A 9,681-nucleotide genomic window follows, 5' to 3' on the forward strand; every position below is an offset into this window, starting at 1 on the left:
TTCGCTCGTCATCCTTGGGGCAGCTCTCGGCCAGCGGGCTGTTTAATTAATTAATTGTCTCAGTCGAGTTTTTTCATCACCGTGTAATAAGTATACTTTGCAGCATGGCCACGTGTGTGGACCATGCCTTCACCTAAACCGATTCGTGCCTCAGGCTTTTTAACCGTGTAATGTGTAACGTGTAACGGGCGTGTAGAGAGACGTGTTAGTGAAATTAAATCTGGAGAATAAATATAAAGTGAGTACTTATTTAATCACGTGGTGAGTGAGTCTAGGAGTGTGGCGTGCCCGACGCCTAGAGCGGGCCAGGTCTGGGTAGCTAGGATAGAAAGGGCTGGTAACTCGTCCCCACTTGGGCTACGTCACGCCCTGAGTGAGAGACTCCGCCGGGTCCACGTGCCCTTCCACGTGGTGGCGCCCATAGTTAACATCTCGAAATCACCGGCAATGCGCGATCAGCCCTCAAATGGCGCCCAAGAGCGTGGGGCGAGTTACATCTTCCGCGAAAACCAGACCTGTACGAGCGTGTGAGATAGGCGGTTGTTACGCGGAGCGCGCGGAACTAAAGTTCGCACTGGAACTATTGTTCGCGCGGAGCGCATAGCGGGACTCTGGCGCGCCGGCCACGTGACCAGCCGGGCGCGCGCTTCCAGGAATTCGCTGCGAGCAGCCAGGTGGCCGCATTCCTCGCGACAACAGCAGCCGGGCCAGGTCAGTGTGTGTGTGTACCGCCATCCGCGTCGCGTCGCGTAGCGAAGGGAAGAGGGGCAATAGACCGGCCTCACCACCACACGACCATGTCGGACAACCACGGACTTGACAAAAATCCGGGCGCGATTAAGGCAAGTGAGTTGTTTCAAAAGAATAGCTTATATTGTGTTATGTGCGCGCGACCGCGCCAGGTGAGCGGGACGGCGATTTCTTCGTGGACGGACACGTGCGTGTGCGTAGGACAGTATGAAGCGCAGCCGAACCACGAGCAGGCAGAACGGGCGGATCAGTTTGAGGCGGGACACGGGAAGTGCACGGATGCGGAGTGTGAGGGCAAGACGCGGGAGGGAGGCTGGTGCCGGAACTGTCGCGCGTTCAAGCACACGGCGTGTTTCGCGAAGTCCGAAATAATCTCCTTTCAAGACGGGTGGTACACGTGCCAGTGGTGCCACCACGTGAGAATAGCGGGCCCGTCAGGCCGCAGCCCGGTGAGAGACGCCGCCGACACACCACGTAGCAGGGTACCTCTCATAGGACACGTGGAGCTACCGGAATTTGCGGGCAGAACCAGCGACGATCCGCGGAGATTTGTACACGCGTGTCGGGAACGCCTGAATCGCTACGGAGTGCCGGAGTGTGAGTGGGCGAACAGGGTGAGCACCGCGCTCAAAGGCGACGCCAAGACGTGGTGGCAGATCGTCCAGGAGTATGACATGCCGTGGACCGAGTTCGCGAGATTGTTCGAGGCCAGATTCGCGGACGTGAAGACAGAGATGAGAGTGCGGACGGAGCTGTATTGTCTCGAGCAAGGCGCGACGGAGGCGGCGGAGGCGTTTATCATGAAAAAAATACGTCTGTACAAGCGGCTGTTTCCCGGAGAAGAACCTACCGGAGTGCTGGAGCGGGTAGTTGAGCTGATGCGCCCGGAATTTCGCCCGTATTTACGCCCGATGACGCGGCGTCCGGCAGAGGAGTTCGTCCAACAGGCGCGCGTCTTAGAGCAGGACCTACGAGCTGTCAGACCGACCAGGATCCACGCCACCCTGAGCACCAAGCAGGAAGACACGACGCCCGCCGACACCAAGGCGCTGGTGCCCTACACGGCGCCCACCCGAGACCAAGCTAGGCGCGACGAACCCGGACCGAGCGGCCACGCGCAGCTGACATGGCGGAGACGGACTACCGGCGGCAGCCCACCACCTCAGTGCCACACGTGTCCACCAGGCACGTTCCATTGGCACGAGAACTGCCCGGTGAGGAACAAGTTCCGGCCTGACTTCGCGGCGCAGCAGCCGTCGGGAAACGGACGGCAGGGGGCGGCGCGCTAAGACAGCCCACCTCCCCCGCCTCACCTAACAACAACAGACCTACGGCGGCGGGGCCTCTCCTGGGTCACGTGGGAGCGGCGGAGGCCGACCTGTTGCGCATTCCGGTGGTTGTCAACGGGCGCGCAGTCCACGCGCTTGTTGACACCGCCGCCAGCCACAACTGTGTGGCGGCACGCGTGATTGGCCGTGACAACTTCGAGTACCACCCGGGCCAACTCCAGCTGGCTACCACGGGAGACGCCTGCTACACCCAGGGCGTCGCGACGCTGGAGGTGGACGTGCGGGACCAACGGTCCGTCACGACGGCGCTGGTGGTGGAGCAGTTACGTGATGACGTCATTCTGGGGCTACCCTGGCTCTACGAGCAGCACGCAGCCATCGACATCCGGGCCGGCTGCGTCCACGTCGGCACCCAGGGGCGGCGGACCATCCACGGGCTGGGTAAGCCTACTCCACCAGCAGTAAACCAGGTCAGTCTCGACGAGTTCCAGCACGGAGTTCCCCCCGAGTTTCGTGCTACCATCCAGCAGGTCCTCGATCATCAGTGTAATGTGTTTGCGTCCGCGGACCCGCTGAAACGTACCACCATAGCTGAGCATGCCATCCCGACCCATCCTCACGAGCCAATGTTTATCCCACCCGGTAGCTACGGCCACGTTGGTAAACAGACCATCCTAGACCAGGTTCAGGACATGTTGCATGACGGGATAATTGAGCCTAGCGAAAGTCCGTATAATTTCCAGGTCGTGTTGGCAGAAAAAAAAGACGGGAAACTACGCTTCTGTGTCAATTTCAAACCTATCAATAGAGTGACAATTAATGCCCCACCCCCCCTGCTGAACATAGCCGACACACTTTCAGGCCTGGGTAACGCCAAGATATTTTCTTCCCTCGACCTAAAATCTGGGTATTGGCAGGTGCCGATACGTCCGGCGGACCGACCCAAGACGGCGTTCACAGCCCCAGACGGGCGGAGATTTCAGTTTTGCGCGATGCCATTCGGCCTACAGGACGCCCCCGCTACCTTCCAAGGGATGATGACACGGGTCTTAGACAACTACTCGGGCAAGTTTGCGGCCGCGTATCTGGACGACATAATTGTTTGGTCTCAGACGTGGGAAGAACATGCGCATCATTTAGCATTAGTCTTGGAACGCCTGGCGAGCCATGGTCTGACATGCAATCGCGAAAAATGCCACCTGGGGACCACAGAACTAGATTTCCTGGGCTTAGTGGTTAACGCGGACGGAAACCGACCCACGGAAAAACAGCTGAGTGTAATTATCAACAAGGAGCCCCCACGCACGCGCAAGCAACTGCAAAAGTTCTTGGGGCTAGCTAACTGGCTGCGAGCCTTCGTCCCAGAGTTCTCGGTAGTAGCGGCGCCGATGACAGAACAGCTGTCACCCAAACGTCCGTTCAGGTGGACCGTGGAAGCCCAGAACGCTTTTGACGAGCTAAAACGCAGATTTCAACAGTGCCACTTACTCGCGCGGCTGGACCCAGGCAGACCCCTGATCGTACAAACAGACGCGAGCGAGAAGGGCATCGGGGCCATCCTGTTACAACTCGGCGACGACGGCGAGCCTCGGGTGATTGAATATGCAAGCGCCAAGTTCGGCGACGTCGAGCAGCGGTATAGCGTGAACGAGCGTGAGTGTCTAGGCGTAGTTTGGGCCCTCAGACGCTACCGCCCACACCTGGAGGGGCAGAAATTCGTACTGAGAACTGACAGCCAATGTCTCAAATGGCTGGCCACGATGCAGGGGCGACGTTCGAAGCTGACGCGTTGGGCCATGCTTCTACAGGCCTTAGATTTCGAAGTCGAGCATGTACCGGGAAAACAGAACGAACTAGCGGACGAGCTGTCGCGAGATCCGGACGTCACCGTCACAGCCTGTGACGATGCGGAGTGGGAGGAGCTTTTGCCACCACCCAGCGGGCGCATACCCAGGACCCCGCGCACCCCGACAACCCAAGCTGCATTGTGTGCCCTAAACCTTAACGTCACACCGACATTACCGCCAGGCGCGGAGCTTGATGACTTAGACGCCTACGTGCGAGCGGCCCAACTCACGGACACAGACACACAGGAGATCGTGCGCCGTTGCGGGAGCGGAGAATGTGAAGGCTACCGTGTATTGGACGGGACACTGCAGGCGCGACCTAAGGGGACAGCTGGCCAATGGCGGACGTTCGCGCCAGCCGCCACCCGCCGGGAGGTGTTTGACATGTATCACGTGAACAGGCTAGCCGGACACCCCGGCGCAGACCAGACGCGACGCGATCTGCGGGAACAGTTCTACTGGCCAGGGGTAAACAAGTTTGTACGGGACTGCGTGAGGAGATGTAAACATTGCCAGAGGCACAAGGCGCGCCGCACCGACGGGACAGCCCAGCAGGTACCCAGGCAGCCCACCGAGCCATTCCATACAGTCGCCATAGACCTAATGGGACCATATCCCCGCACGCCCCGAGGGAAAAGATTTTTGTTGGTGGTGACAGACTGCTACACGCGTTGGGTGGAGGCCTACCCCCTGGCGAACATCCGCGCCGGCACCATTGCACGCAGCCTGGAAACGGAGTTTTTTCCTAGGTGGGGGTACCCCCGGGTCCTGTTGTCGGACAATGCCACCCAATTTGTCGGGCGCCGGTGGGCGCAGCTGGGGAGAAAATGGCGGGTAATCCTACACACCACCCCCGTGTACCACCCCCGCGCGAACCCCACGGAACGACGCAACCAAGAGGTGAAGGTTCAACTGCGGTTGAGGCTCGCGGATGACCACGCCCAATGGGACACGCACATCCCGGACGTTCTGTACTGCATCCGGCGACGGGTGAACGCGGCAACCGGCGAAACACCAGCCACCATGGTCCAGGGGCGGAACCTCACCCTCCCCGGGGAATATCACGTGCGGCAACAACAAACGGACCCGGACGTAGAGAGCCCCGAAGGACGCCTGAGGCGATTGGCCGAGACGCACGATAGGGCGCGACGTAACCAGGCAGCTTACCAAGCACAACGCACACCCGAGACGACCCGCCCGCCCCCTGAACTGAAACCAGGCCAGCTGGTTTACGCGAGGCTCCACCCCCTCTCCTCCGGCCGACGCAACTTCTGCGCCGGCCTGGCGCCAAAGTGGTTTGGCCCGGTGGCGGTGGTCAAGGCGGGGCCCACGGCGGTCGTGATAAAGTTACCCTCAGGCCGGGCCGCGAAATATCACCGGGACGATGTGCGCTTGGCACAGGAAGAGACGGAGGCGGCGGACGAGGCGGAGACGGGGCAGGAAGAGACGGAGGCGGCGGACGAGGCGGAGACGGGGCAGGAAGAGACGGAGGCGGCGGACGGGGCGGAAGAGACGGAAACGAGACGTGACGGAGCAGGGACGCGGCAGGAAGAGACGGAGGCGGCGGACGAGGCGGAGACGGGGCAGGAAGAGACGGAGGCGGCGGGCGGGGCGGAAGAGACGGGAACGAGACGTGACGGAGCAGGGACGCGGCAGAGAGAGACGGAGGCGGCGGACGAGACAGACGGGAGGGCGGCCGCACAGCTGGTCACGTCCACCCCAACAGACGGGGGCGGGTTCAGAGGCTTCCCGGACCTGGGGGCGGGACAGGCGACGCCCCTCGCAGTCACAGATGTCCGGCCGAGGCGGCTGTTCGAAGACTCGGGGAGTGACGTCTCGCCTTTCAGGAGATTTCTCAGGGACACGCCCGGAGTGACGGAGGGCCAGTCGACATCCCAACCACTGATAAGGTGGCCGGAGGAAGTAGAGAGTAGGCCGGGTTCGCCGGACGAGCCATTATGGCCGCTGCATTACTCGTTGGCAGACTCCACGTTCAGGGTGACAGTAACCGAACCGCAGGAAGACGAAACACCGCGGGAAGAGAGGGGAGACCGGGCGTCACAAGACCCAGTTCCGGCTCCGCGATACACGCTACGACCCCGAGGGATCGCGAGGAAGCACAGCTGTTGTTGATAAGGGGGCGACCACGCCCACAGGCGACCCAGCGGAAACGTCGACATGACCGGCTATTCGAGGGGGGGGCAATTGACGTCAGCCGGGGCTACGCCCCATGAGCCTAGTCAGTCTCCGTTTCCTCAACATTCCTCTCCCCTTCCCCGGCATTTGTACCGCCATGTACGTAGTCGTGTGTTTGAATTGCGCGCCACGAACTACCACAAGAGGGCGCTTAGAAGCAGTGCGGCGATCCCTAAAATTGCTATGTTAATATTAATTGTAAGCCTTTTTGTTGTTTTCATCCATCTTCGCCCCAGTGCTGTGTAGTTTACTTGTGTTTCTTTAATTTAAATAAGTTACCTTAAATAACTATAGACGTTGCCCGGGCGGACCCGAACAGGCACGGACTTGGACGAGGATAGGAATGCTTTTATATGAATTATCATTAAATAAGTAAATAGTAACAAACTTTCCATTGTCAGTAATTTTTATATATTTTTAATGTTTATCTGTAATTTACTCAACTTTCGCCGGGGCACGGAGTCGTAGAATACAGTAACGGTAATTGTGTTGGCGCGAAGGGCGCCATGTTGCCACCTGCGAGCGATGAGCTCAGCCCAGTCGATCTTCATCACTGACCGAGAGCAGACGCGCCAGCACCCCGGGGACTTCAACCTTTGTTCTGCACTGACCAAGTAATTCTTTCTCGTTAAGTATTTCTGAATCTCTTTCGCTCGTCATCCTCGGGGCAGCTCTCGGCCAGCGGGCTGTTTAATTAATTAATTGTCTCAGTCGAGTTTTTTCATCACCGTGTAATAAGTATACTTTGCAGCATGGCCACGTGTGTGGACCATGCCTTCACCTAAACCGATTCGTGCCTCAGGCTTTTTAACCGTGTAATGTGTAACGTGTAACGGGCGTGTAGAGAGACGTGTTAGTGAAATTAAATCTGGAGAATAAATATAAAGTGAGTACTTATTTAATCACGTGGTGAGTGAGTCTAGGAGTGTGGCGTGCCCGACGCCTAGAGCGGGCCAGGTCTGGGTAGCTAGGATAGAAAGGGCTGGTAACTCGTCCCCACTTGGGCTACGTCACGCCCTGAGTGAGAGACTCCGCCGGGTCCACGTGCCCTTCCACGTGGTGGCGCCCATAGTTAACATCTCGAAATCACCGGCAATGCGCGATCAGCCCTCAATATTTACAGCTTAAAATTTTATTTTCTTTCCGGGAGGGTGCCAGGCTAACTTATGCAGCTGTTTGGTGGGTCGTCGGCCCCAGCTTTGTTCACTAGGATCGTGGCGGTGGTTGGATTACTAACTAGAGAAGTCGTATCACACTCCTCAGGCAGCATGGTTGGCTGATGCCTAACTTAGGTAAGGGGGCACTAGTAATCACTGTCAATTTGTTCTCGCATTAATTGGCATGCTATGCATTGCGGTGTTACACTATGCGTTATATCTTATACTTTACCCTGACAAAAGTTTCTGATTGCTTCGTTATGTGCTTACGTTACATCTAACAGCAGTCTTATTGGGGATTTGCATGGAGTCGGCCATACCCGTAAGTTTTTGAATTACGACTCGAACAGGCTCTACGAGCCGTGAATCTACAAGTGCTTTAATGTCATTGTTTGGGCCAACAGACATATGCACGGCTACATTAAATTAAAACGCTTACCTCTGGAGTCAGCGAGTTCCATAATTGTCGACCCTGCGGCGTGGTCACGTGGCAGGGTTAAATCTAAGGCGGTTGGGATAAGCCCGGCTCCGCAAAGATGACCCAGGGATGTGTGGGTAACGAGAGAAAAAAGATTTAGAGGTGAGAAAGTCTATAAAACATTTACCACAATATTTCAAGACATGTGTGTGAAAATGCTGAGAGTTAATATTGTGGTCATTCACTAAAAACTGGTTTCATTATATTTGTGAGGTTCATACTGTGCAGCTATACTGCATGACTATTAAGTAAATTATATAAACAATTATTTTATGCACAAATTACTACATTATGTTTCTCACCATAAAAGTAATTGTCCATAAAGGTACATACTGAGGTTGTTTAAAACAATAGCATGTTATGAGACTTTGTAGTGTCACCTGATGGTATAATGTAAAGAGGAAATATTACTGTGTAAGCTCTGTGTTGGTAATGCTCAGTATAGAAATTCAATAATGTATGAGACATTTGCAGCCTAGATTGTCCCTAGAGAATATTTTTTTTATGAAAAAAAAAACATAAATATTAAATTTTTTTTGTGTCCACAGTAATCTCTTTCCATTGTATTATTTTATCCGTAACATTCCTGTATAAAAAATCCTATCATTGTAGCTTTCCTAATTGTTCGTTGGTTTACTTGATATGTACCAACACTTATTCGTTGGTTTACTTGATATGTACCAACACAGTGGGTGAATGTATCTTGAAAGCGATACCACATAAAAGGTTACATGTTACATTTAAATTTATATGTTCACTTTATAAAAAAAATTCATTTATGTGCTGTGGAATGAAAAAAAACGAAGACACATTGAATATTTAAACACTAATATTTTAAAGGCATAAAATCTTGCACTTTCTTTCTTGTACATACTAATAACTACAATGTTTTTTAAAGATAACTGACATGCCAAAAGGTAAAATTATTTATTATGAATGTTCAGCAAAAATCTTTACACTTTTCTTTCCTTTAAATGACAGCATTTTTTTTTCCATATGAATCACCCAAGTTTGGTAAGTTTTGAAGATAGACAATCATGAAATATAAGGTTGTAAAAAATACTCTTTATTTCTCCAAAAAAAAAAATAAAAAATTATTTCACTTTCTTAGTTACTATCAATTAACTGGCAATGAAATAAAATTCTAAGTGAAATAAAAAAAGCACTATTATAACAAAAATTCACAAAATAATTCATTTTCATTGAATGTCCAAAGAATTTAATCTACAAGAAAATGTTCTAATGTCTTCACATGCCAGCATTAAACAGAAAATAATTCTTCCTTTCTATGGAGTGTCCAAGGAGTTTAATGTTTCAGCTCATTTTTAATTTCCTTACATACCTGCAACAAACAGAAACAATTACAAGTCTTACTGAGAATGTAGAGAATAAGTCATATAAATGGCAATCTGGAGACAAAGTCCATAACAGAAACTGTAGAGCAATAAAGTAATACATAGTATTTAACAGAAACTATATAGCAGAAAAATAATATTCATGGCAACATGATACACACCAGATGGTCAACACATTTCATTTGGTGAGTATATGTATAATTTGATAAGCTCAATAGTTTTGGTAGGCCTATCTTATTTAAATGTATACTGTTCTTCATGTATTCACAGCTTTCAATATTTTTTTTTGTTTTTAATATTTGTCAAACATTCAGTTACATAAATAATTGGAAATATCGTATACCTACATCACAAAGAGTGTTTGGTGATTTAATGCAATGGCAAAATTAGCACCTACACACATTAATTAAAAAAAAAAAAACTACTACTGCTTATAAATACAAGTGGTAACAATAGTTAAAAGCACTTAGCTCTTAATGTTTCTCAGGTAGATGTATAGAATATAAACGTGTGGTGATTGTAGTAGTGACTGCATTTTGCGATACTGTATGCTGCAACACTAAGTGAGATTAATGGCAGAACAGTAAATATTTTTTGTGTAAACTTAAG

Source organism: Bacillus rossius, chromosome 1 (assembly GCF_032445375.1).
Source record: "Bacillus rossius redtenbacheri isolate Brsri chromosome 1, Brsri_v3, whole genome shotgun sequence".
Taxonomy (NCBI): Eukaryota; Metazoa; Arthropoda; class Insecta; order Phasmatodea; family Bacillidae; genus Bacillus; species Bacillus rossius.